The 11,850-nt window shown below is 45.8% G+C and overlaps 1 protein-coding gene across 1 annotated transcript in view; it reads right to left on the minus strand.

Moving 5' to 3' along the window:
* The window catches only part of PTN (pleiotrophin), a 101,529-nt gene extending 94,537 nt beyond the window's left edge, over window positions 1-6,992 (minus strand). Inside the window, exon 1 of the mRNA XM_072777356.1 lies at window positions 6,840-6,992. The gene's annotated coding sequence lies outside the window, so the exon portion shown is untranslated. The remainder of the gene's footprint in view (window positions 1-6,839) is intronic.
* Window positions 6,993-11,850: the final 4,858 nt, after the last annotated feature.

Here is an 11,850-nt window from a genome sequence, read left to right on the forward strand (position 1 = left end):
GTACATATTCTAGTGCCACGTTGGAGCTATGGTGAAGAAGGCTTCAAGTGATCAGTCTTGTAGCTTTGACTTTCATGGTCTGTTAAAGAAGAGGTAAGTCAGATTTCTCTATTAGGGAGGTAGTCATGAGTCGGAGACCATGCAACATTTGGGCATAAAGTGGATGAGGGAGTCTATGATTAGAAGATACTCCAGAGAACTGGCAGGCTTAGGTGGCCTCTGGAACGAGAGATGGAGAGGCTTCTTATAGAGGTTGGAAGCTACGAATGGGGGCGCTCAGATTTAAATAGGAAATTGGCACCAGGTGATGTTTAGAGGGATCATGTATAGAGGACAGACCATCAAGGTCTTTGGAGCATGAGAGGCAGAAAAAATGGTTTTCAAAGTCATTTCTCTTTTACTTATTTGCCAGACATTATTGGTCATTTTCAATGATCTGGTGCCAGATATTCTAGGGTCCTTGAGATGAAGGAGGGAGTCCCTGCCTTTAAGGGTACACGGTGTGGGGGGGTTGAGCTCGTGACAATGGTGAGTAATTATGATTGGGAAAAGATGAGCTCTTCCAGGGTCAACCCTGCTACAGAAAGCAAGAGTTAAAGGTCACTTGGAAGGGTTGATGTAGAGGTGGAGAAAAGAGCAGGGCAGAATGAGAGCTCCACCTAGAGGGCAGATTTGCCTGGGAAACCCTCCTTGGGTGCCTCCCACTCCCTTACAGTTTCCTACAAATTCCACAGAGGACATTAGAGGATTTGCTTTCTTCTCCTCCATGCATAGATTTCCCCTGAAGGGCAGTCATCTCACTCCCACTATAAATTTTCCTGAAATTTTCTACGGCGATGTGTCAAATCTTTCAAATTATATTTACTCTAAATAACTCCGAGTAAATTCTAAGATGTCACTTGCAGTCACTTCCTGTCTGCTGTATTGCATGGCTGATGTGAAATGAAGGCACGAAGGAATCAAGAGTTCAATTTCTCTTCCAGATAAATGGCACTAGAGTAACCAAAACACAGTGATAAGTTTGAAATACATATTATCACCTTCTCCATTTAGCCTTTTGAGTTAAACTCCTTTTCTCATAAAAAAATTTTTTAAATCACTTTGTCGCTTTGTATGTACTTTGTATGTACACATCTTACTCATACAATCACTTTGTATGTACACATCTTACTCTAACTTGTAGTAATTTTAATGGTATTCACACAAACACCGAGTAGCCCAAAAGCTATGTGAAGGCCTATTTTTGTAACCCCTATCACACTACCTGATATATAATGGGGTAGTCAATATGTGCAGAAGTCTGTTAGGGTTAAGAACAAAGTAACAAAAAGTCTTTTATTTCAATCTCCTTCCCCAACTAGGATTGTGCTCCCCTTAAGTATTCATTAAAAAAAAAATTAAGAATGTGACACCAAAACTCAATAGAGAATGGAGAGATTTGCAAGTTCTCTCATGAAAATTGAAGTAGAAACTCAAAGTCAAGATTAATACTGAAGCATCTGGGTGGGGGGGAGTGGAAAAGTAGGGGGTGAGACTTGAATATTTGGAAATAAATATCCACATTTGGAAGTTGAAGGGAAAAGATGCAAAAAAAAAAAATACTGAGAGGAGTGTCCAAGGAAGTTGGAAAAAAATTAATATGTCAAGGAGGTTACAGTAAAATATAACCAGATAATCGTAAGAAGGCAGTGTTGGCAAGCAAGGTTGCTGCATGCTAAGGAAAAGGAAGCCGTTTGTTTGATGACATGACCTGTGACTTAAAATGTGTTTTTTTCCAGAGATAGGAAGGGAGTATAAATGGATTTTCATTGACATCTCTTTTAAATGAATTTGTAATAAAGGATTTCACAAGTTAGCACCATTTCCATATACAAATGGAACTGTAAAACTGTAAGCCTTGGAGAAAAGAAACTATGTGTTGTATTTCTTGAGTATATTACATTAGGCATCTAGCATATATAATAAAAATTATTTATTATGGTTAAATTGACTTGCCAAAGGAGCAAGAAACATTTGCATTGTTAAGGCAGGACCTGGGAAGATGGAAGTGAGTAATCCAGGCTTCGCTAAAGAAACAATGAAGCCAAGCCTCTCCTAGTGACAAAAGCATGAAATGATCCTAACTAGGGTCTTTCTTAGTCAAAAGGGAAATAACCCAGGGTAGTCGATAGAGTGCACATTGGCCTGAAAAACAGATTTGAGTGAACCGGATCAGAAATATGTGAAATTTTCAGCTACAAAGGCCCAGCCTTCCATGCATCTCACATATGGGCAACGCTTCCAGATACACAGTTACAGGAACGTGTATTCACCGTCACAGATATGGCAAAGGAATTGGGCAAGACATCATGGGATTTGTTAAATGGGAAATGATGGCACTGGATGAATGGAAGGGAGCAATGAGAGCCAGAGGAAGGGGACAGGGAAGTGTTACAGTTGGAAGAAGTGGAAACAAAGGGTTAAGAATACAGCAGGCCATTTTTTAAGTGACATTTTGGGTTGTACTAAGCACAGTTCTTAGAATTAAGAGCGCGGTGTCAGTTACTATCACTCACCTCTTTCGAGATTCATATACAACAACTGACTTTTTTTTTCCTAAGGATGATGTTTAGGACTCTAAGAATTCTGTTGTTAGAAAATACATGATGGTGATTTTTTTTTTAAATGTCACTTTACCCCCCCCCCCAAAAAAAAGAAAAAAGAAAAGAAAAAAGAAAAATAAATAAATGTCACTTTACCTAAATCCACTGTGAAGAAATGGCTAAAAAACAAATCCCAGTAGAAGAAATTAAATTTTATTTCTCAAACTACCTCAAGCATCAACTATTCACTGTCTTCTTTGCCTACCCTTAAGAACTAGGGATTTGCGGTGAATGTGATCTACATAATCAAATCCACAATGTTAACATAAATATAATGCCCTCTGAAAATGTTCCATTATAGCTACTCTTTTACACCGCAGACATTTTAACTTTTTTTTTTAACCAAATACTAAACCAGGGCGGAACAAAAGCCCTGTTATATTTGACAACCTAAGAAAGATTGTATGACACTGAGAACCCTGCCACATACAAGACTGGCAAGAAGTGCATGGAAAAATGGCTCGATGGATGGAAAGTGGAATTGGCCTTAAACATCACTAATGAAGAACAGCTTTCCAAAGGCAGGCTGTGGCCCAAATCCCACTCAGGCCAGTTGGCTCTGGACGGAAAAGAGCCGACCCAGCTCATAAAGAGAAGATCCATATCTGAATATTACTTTACCACAGAGCGATGGCATGGCATCGTGCCAAGAAGAGACAAAAGTTCTTCTGATTATTCATTAGAACGGCAGCCTTAACCTTTTGAAGAAGTCCCATTCAGCATCCAAGCAGTGAACAGCACAGTTGGAGAGCCCTGACTCCCCCGGGGCTCCTTACACTAGACTTCAGCGCACTCAGGTGTAGACCATGCTTGCGCTCTGGTCACCCTGGGCACTCTCAATGTGAACAGTACCTTCAGGAGAGAAGGACAACTCTCCATATCCCTATGCCACCATACTAAAAGCATAAATGGAGGGACACCTGGGTGGCTCAGCGATTGAGCATCTGCCTTTGGCTCAGGTCGTGACCTGGGGGGTTCTGGGATCCAGTCCCACATGGGGCTCCCCGCAGGGAGCCTGCTTCTCCTTCTGCCTGCATCTCTGCATCTCTCCCTGTGTCTCTTATGAATAAAAAAACAAAAACAAAAACAAAATCTTAAAAAAAAAAAACCATGAGTGGAGAACTTTAAGGTGTGTTCCGACTTCTGGGCCTACATTAGCCATTAGGTAACCACATTTTGAGTAAGCCAACTAAACTCAGTCTCCTGAGAAAATTTTGAAGAGTGATTAAAAAAAAAAACCCCACAGATCAGAAAACGGGATCAGAATCCATGGGGAGAGATCACTTAAATGAGAAAACAAGAGTATCTTCAAAGGGGGAAAAAAGCATTTATAGCTAAAACAGTTCATTTCTAAGATTGATTTTATTGATAAAAGCGATTAAACTATTTGGGGACCTTATTTCTTTCAGGATATTTCCAATGATCAAGTTTCATGGATATTCAAACAAGGCTACTGATTTTAATAGTTACAAAGAAAAATGCCTAAAAAAAATGTGCATCCTGCTACATATTGCTATATGTAAAGACCAAATAAGGTGCATTGAAGCTCTCAATAAATTTGCAAATTTATTACAACAAATATAGGAAACCACAGAACTATGTATTATTATATAATATGTACATATGTTACTCTATATACTATTAAATTTTTCTCATCTCCTGTAATACCTCATTTAAACATCAGGTAATACAAGTTATCTACTAATGGGACATTAACTGGGCATTAGCACAGCTCTGGCTTGTGTAAATACAATGCGGGGCACCTGTGTGGCACCACTGGTTAAGCAACCCCACTTGGTTTCAGTTCGGGTCCTGATCTCAGGATCCTGGGAACAAGCCCTGCACAGGACTCCATGCTCAGCGCAGAATCTGCTTATGACTCTCTCTCTCCCTCCCTCTGACCCTTGCTCTAATAAATAAAACTTAAAAAAAAAAAAAGAAAAAAAAAAAAAATACAATGCAGTTGTATCCACAAGTGACCAGCTGAAATAGAGCACCCACTGTAAGCCTACTGTAAGGCTTCAGGTGGGCATCCCTCACTGGTTTCACTCATGGGAAGAAAACTGTCCTAAAGGAAGGGGGCCCTCCTCCCTCCTCCTCCTTGCCCCCTCACCACCTGGGTGAAGAAAAGATTCCCAGGGGGAGAAAAGATCACCTTCGGAAGATGTAAAGCACAGTTGGAGAACTCACAGCACAAGTTTCTTAAAGCACAGAATAATAGCCATAGGGTGTTTGTTTTTTGTTTTTTGTTTTTTTTTTTTGAATAAAATTTTATAAAGTCTCATCCTCTGGTTTCAATGAGGAAGTATCACCGATCTAACATCTAACTATCTCACATCTCAAAAGGGGAAAGGAGCTAACACCCACTCTAATTTCCTCTGAATGTAACTGGACTTTGTAAGTAATGTAAAGTGATTTTTTTTAACGATTTGGCCCCTAAGGTGAATAATTTACTTAAAAAGGCACCTAATGAAGATGGAAAATCCATGCTTGGTCTTCTGGGCTGGGAGACACTTCTTTTGTTTCACTACCACTACCCGGGAGGATCTCCACGTATCCATCATCCCCAGTGACCCAGGGGGCCAAGTGGGCTTTCCTGTTTCACCAACTTGACGTTGGCCTGGGATCCTGAAATTGCTTCATGAGGGGTTTGGGGCGGGGGATCCCAAAGCTCTTCTTGGCCGGCCCTCGGTCTCCTCCCAGGTCCGCCGCTCCAACACGCACAGGCACACGCGCGCGCACACACCACCTGCCTCAAGCTGCTCAAGCAACGAGCTATCGAGGTGAAAGGGGAAGAGGGGAACGTCCCCGCCGCCCCCACGGTCCGCTCCTCCTCTCCCCGGAGCCACCGCAGCCTCTAGTTTTCCAGGGCATCCCCACGCACTGGCGGGGCGGCCGCGGTTGGCCTAGGTCACGGGGGCTCACCGCGCAGAAACCAGGTGTGTGTGTGTGTGTGTGTGTGTGTGTGTGTGTGTGTTAAGGGGCATGATGTGCGTCCTCCAAGAGGAAGCGTTCTATTTTGTAGGACAAGTAGGGAAGCAGTCGAATGCATTCCGTGCTTTAAAAAAAAAAAGAAAAGAAAGAAAGAAAAAGAAAAAAGGTCAACCTATGAAAAACCTCAACTCCGACTGGGCATCCGGCAAATTAGCGGTGAACATTCCACCCCCTACCTTCAGGCGCGGGAGCCCCGAAGTTCGAGCGCGGGCGGCCCTCAAAGTCGGCGTTCGAAGCGCAGACGGGCTTAAGGTGCGCCTTTTAAACTTCGGTTGCGGCCACCTGCCTGCAGAGCCGTTCCGGGGCCGGCGGGCAGCCCGGGGAGCGCTTCTCCACGTCGACCCCTACATCCCCCCTGGCCCCCGGCCCGCACCCACAAGGGCCAGCGCGGTGGGCGCAGCCCGCAAGCCCAGGAGAGAGGACGGGGGGCTGCCCCCGGGGCGCCCCCCACCCCGCGCAGCCCCAGACGCCCCTCCGCCCCGGGCAGCGCAAGGTGCAGATGCTCGCGGGCCGGAACAAAAGCCGCCCCCACCCACCGCCTCCCGGCACCCTGACCCCCCCGGACCGCCACCCTGCACCCCACGCCCGGCGATGCCTCCGCCGGCCCCGGGGCGCCCCCCACCCCGCGCAGCCCCAGACACCCCTCCGCCCCGGGCAGCGCAAGGTGTAGATGCTCGCGGGCCGGGACAAAAGCCGCCCCCACCTACCGCTTCCCGGCACCCTGAGCCCCCCCCTTCGCACCACCACCCTGCACCCCACGCCTGGCTGATGCCTCCGCCGGCCCCAGGGCGCCCCCCACCCCGCGCAGCCCCAGACACCCCTCCGCCCGGGGCAACGCAAGGTGTAGATGCTCGCGGGCCAGGACAAAAGCCGCCCCCACCCACCGCCTCCGGGCACCCTGACCCCTCCGGACCGCCACCCTGCACCCCACGCCCGGCTGATGCCTCCGCCGGCCCCGGGGCGCCCCCCACCCCGCGCAGCCCCAGACACCCCTCCGCCCCGGGCAGCGCAAGGTGTAGATGCTCGCGGGCCGGGACAAAAGCCGCCCCCACCCACCGCCTCCCGGCACCCTGACCCCCCCCGACCGCCACCCTGCACCCCACGCCCGGCTGATGCCTCCGCCGGCCCCGGGGCGCAGGAGCTTCGGAGGCACCCCCGCCCCCGCCCCCGCCCGGGTCGCCCACTCCGCCGCCGGCCACTTACTCGGCGTCGCGCGCTCGGGCCGCCTGGGTTGCGCGGGGCGAGGCCGGGCGCTCGGTGGGCTGCCGGGGGCCGCGCCCGCTCGGCCGCTGCTGCGCTCGGCGGCTCCCTGTTGGGCTGGGGGACGGCCAGGCGGGGACCCCGAGCCGCCTCGGCCTCCGCTGCGCGCCGCCGGGAGGGAGCGGAAGGCGACTGGGGAAAGGGAGGGGGCGCGGCGGGCAGGGCGCGGACGCGGAGGCCGAGGGAGGGAGCGCGCCCGGGGCTCGCGAGCTGATTGGGAAGCTCGTTCCAGCCCCGAGCCGCCGGGGCCCCCGGACCAACCACCGCTCCCCGTGGGGCGGGGACGCACACCGCGTTCCCTTTGCAAACTTTATGCCCGAGCCGTGCTGCTCTAGGTGCGCGCACCCCACGGCTTGAGAGGCAGGAGCGCCCAAATGCACAGCTGATAGCAATTTAGGAGACACTTGGAGCCCCAGACTTTTTTTTTTTTTTTAGCTATATTTGAGATGAAAAAACCCCGTCTTCCAAGGCAGCGTCTCCTCCCCTCTCCCCACCCCGCGCGCGCGAGCACCCGCCCCTGCCCCTGCACCCTGCTCCACGGACATCAGCTGTCAGCCGCGTCCCACCTGCGCCATCGCAAGTGTGCGAAGTCCTCCCTGGCGCTGGTCACCAAAAGTGACAGATGTCTGAAGGTTACCAATTAAATGCCATTTCGCTTTAGGGAGCTCTTTACACTTTTTTTTTTTTTTTTTTTTTTTTTTTTTTTTTGCCTTTAGTGACCTTTAGTGACATGCCTTCTTTGACACCCAAGAGTTGAGAGGCTTAATCAGTGTGGCTCCAACTCTGGTCCTTGGTACAACTGAGGCTGGGCGGCGTGGCGTTCGGGATTCCCATTATGTTTCATTGAGAACCGATGCTAAGGCAGTCAACACATGGAGGGGTGTTTGGATGACATATGGATGGATATCTATGACACCAAGGACATAAAAGTATTGCATAAAATAATAGTGACGTATAAGACGACTTTCCCCAAACATATCAAAAAGCACATTCTGAGATTTTTTTTTTCTGCTCCTCATCAGAGTTCTTGCCGGCCTCGAGTCTTCCTCTTTTTACTTTTCAGTTTCTCATTCCATGGCATCCACAAATGGTCGCAAAATATACTTCCATTTCCACTTCCTAAGGTTACGTTCCTTCTCTTCAGTTTGATAAATATCTATTATGTGCCTTATATAACTCTTAAAATTTACATCTGCTTAGAACCCTACCCCAACCTCCACCACCCCCCCACCACCACCACCACCAATTAGAAGCATTGTTTTGTGGCAGGTAGTTCTGAGAACTCTGGGCTTGTATATTGAGTGCTACCTGGACAAATGTCCCATGAAAGTGCCAGCCAGGGACAAAGAGGTGTCTCTACAAGTAGACCTTTTAATCAATCAAGCAACCTTTTTTTTTTTTTTTCCAAAAGAGGAGGCATCCGAAATTCCCTTAGGAAACTCCAGTCTATCTCTGTACCCAAACTCTTCATCCACCTGCCACATACCATCCTAAAACAGAAATAAAGGAACAAGGAGCTGTCTCCCCTCCACACACAGACTTCATGTTGCCTCTTTCCCTCTTGTGATTCCATTTTCCCAGTGATGAAGCTATGTTTGCTTTAGTGTGATTTTACCCATTAAGCTGCAGAGGAATGCACATTGTTATTATTTTTATTTTGCCAAGGCTCTTTCCTGAGACTTCTCAACAGTCACCGTTACTCCTGAAGCATAGTTGCTAGGCCTTTTAACAAGGAGTTACCCATTTTCTATTTCTTCCTAAATTTTATCTTAACATTTACAAGTGTCACATGTTGCTACCAGTTATTACGATGCTTATCGACAGGGTTGATGACATAAGCATGAGATCCCCATGATTTCCACTCCATTGCATGTATCATATCAAAAATATACTTTATCCAAGTAGGAATATGTGAGCATTATTTATATCAGTGGTCCTCAACCAGGAGCAGTGTCACCCTCCAGGTGACATTCGACAACGTCTAAGACATTTTTGGTTGTCACAGCTTCGGGAGGCGTTTGCCACTGGCACCTGCTAAGTAGAGGCCGAAGATGCTGCTAATCATCCTATGATGCACAGAACAGCCCCCACAACAAAAAAAATTATTTGTCCCAAAATGTTAATAGTGCTGTGATTATGAAACCCTATATTATTAACTATTGTATTTTTAAATATAATGGAAGGAGTGCCTGGGTGACTTAGTTGGTTAGGGATCTGCCTTAGGCCCAGGTCATGATCCCAGGGTCCTGGGATTGAGCCCCCCATCAGGCTTCCTGCTCAGCTGAGAGCCTGCTTCACCCTCTTCTGCTGCTGCTCCCCCTGCTTGTGCTCTCTCTCTCTGTGTGTCTGTCAAATAAATAAACAAAATCTTTAATACATACATATGATAATTAAGGAGGTTTTCTTAAGGAATGGCAATCTCTGAGGTTGAGACTATTCATAATTTACTTCACCCCAGCATTTACACTAAAATTCAAGTAGAAGATATTTTGAACTGTACTCCAAAGTGTTCACCTCCAAATCCAACCTTCATTCTGCTGCCTCATCACAGGCGTGCTGATTCAAGATTTCAATTCATTCTGTTCATTTAGCTGACATTCTTTGAAGACTCAAGTTTTTGAGTGAATAGAGCCATGAACAAAAACAGATGAAAATTCCTACTGCGCTACAGCTTAAATTTTTTATTACATAAATAAACTTAATTAACCAATTAATTAAATTTTAAAAAGATGTGAGGATTGCCATGGGTAAAAATAAATAAATAAAATAAAGACAATGAAGGAAGATAAAGTCACCAATTCAGGGGAGGAAAATCTCCCTGGGTGAAATTTGAGTGAAAACATTGCAGAATTGAGGGAGTTGGCCAAGTAAATATTTTGGAAGATACTCACCAGGTAAAGGAATCAGTCAGTGCAAAGGGCCTGAGGTCTGATCTTGCCCCAGGTGTTAGAGGACCGGAAGGAAGCCACTGTGGCGGGAACTCAGTGAGCGGAGATAGGCATCTAGGCTAGGCAAGTAATGGGCCAGATCATGCATGGCCTTTGTCTAATGTTAGGAATTCTACTTTTGCTCTAAATGAGGTGGGAAGCCATTAAGAGTGACAAATTCTGACTGATTTACTATGGCCTCTCTGTGTTGAATAGACCACGGGTGGTCAAGGATGGAAGCAGAGGTCCCAGATAGGATGCTACTGTAGTAATCCACTATCCAAACTTCTTCACCCTGTGTCTTGGGAAAAATAACTAACTGCAAACACCCATTCACACTTTCTCTGCACCCAGACATCGCCCCCCCCCCCCGTGTTTGCTCTGGCTTGCTGATGCTCACCCTCCCTGCTACTGGCCAGCCTCTGCATGAGAGCTACCAGGCTAAAATATAACCAATGTAAGACGATCTGAAACCATAGAAATTATAACATGTCCTAAGGGTGATCTGAAAATGAGGCCACTGATTTTGCAGTGACAAATACAGGAAGTGTGATCAGCATGGAGCAAAAAAATGTGAAGGAACTGGATGAAAAATTTGTCAGGTGTCTCTCGGATTACCTACTTGGCAGGGTGTTTAGGTTCTTGATTACCATTCCGAGTGCTGCAATCTCCCTAGAATGGAGAAAAAGAACGATCCATCAGGCTCATGCAGTTTGATGGGAGTCCCGGTAATATACTTCTCTTTCTCTCTCTGAAATATTCCAAAGGTAATAAAACTTTATTTTTTGGTTAACTGTAATGAAATTACAAAACTTCTGTATCAATATTTTTGATAATGCCCATGCTACTTGATTAGAAAAAAACACACACACAGAAAACTCAACTAAAATGGCTTACATATTTTGGGATTTTATCTCAATAAGACTGGTTGGTAAAAAAAAAAAAAAAAAAAAAAAAAGACTGGTTGGTAAAGTCAGTATTTTGAAGTCTTCAAGGACCCAGGTGTTTTCATCTTTTGAATCTGCATCTTCAATCCATGAGCTAAGGGTTTTCAGTGTGGTTGTGAAGAGCTTCAGGCATATTTGATTTAAAGAAAATAAGGCAGGAGGGTGGGGGAGGGGGGCAGGAATGGTATAACTGGGTGAGAGGGGACATTAAGGAGGGCATGTGATGGAATGAGCACTGGGTGTCATGTGCAACTGATGAATCACTAAATTCTACCCCCTGAAACTAATAATGCGCTATATGTCAACTAAATTAAGTTTAAATAAAAAAATTTTTAAAGAAAAGTAATTAGGCCCAAACCCCAGTAGAGAATGGATCCAGCCGCCTAGTCACGTGGCCACACAGACTGCACCAGCAAAAGGAAGAGGAACAGATCTGGGGAGCAACCAGCAATGCTTATAAATTTTATGAATTATACTTTTATCAGTCAAGCTGTTGTGAATCTTAGTAGCTTGACTTAAGCACCTCAATCTTGTCTTTCTCAGCAAGAGCTGCTAAAATATCAAGGTTCTAAACTGGGAAAGCTGAGGAACAGGCCTTGGGCCTTATCCACACTTACCCAGCAAATCAGGCCTGAAATACCCAAAAGAGTTTTTGAGCACAAGATTTACAAGAAACTAAATCTATAGGCCAATATTCCTTGGAAAAATAAATGTGGAAGCCCTTAAAACATATCATCAAATGAATGCCAGTAGTGTGTAAAAAAATAAGATTGTATATCCAAATTGGATGTTTACCCCTGAAAAACAATTTTGGTTTTACATGTGAAAATCAAATAGCATAATTCACTATATTAGTGGAATCGTTAGAGGAATAAAAAACACATTTACGTTATAGAGGGAAAAACATTTGAAAACATTCAACACTCATTCATGATAAAAATTCTCACCCACTTAAGAATATAACTGAATATCCTTGTTCTGATCAGACCTATCTGCAGAAAGCCCCCAGCTACTGAGACACTTACTAGTGAAAGTGAACGCTTTCCATCAAAGACTAGGAACAAAGCAAAAATTATGATT

This window comes from Canis lupus, chromosome 15 (assembly GCF_048164855.1).
Source record: "Canis lupus baileyi chromosome 15, mCanLup2.hap1, whole genome shotgun sequence".
Lineage (NCBI taxonomy): Eukaryota > Metazoa > Chordata > Mammalia > Carnivora > Canidae > Canis > Canis lupus.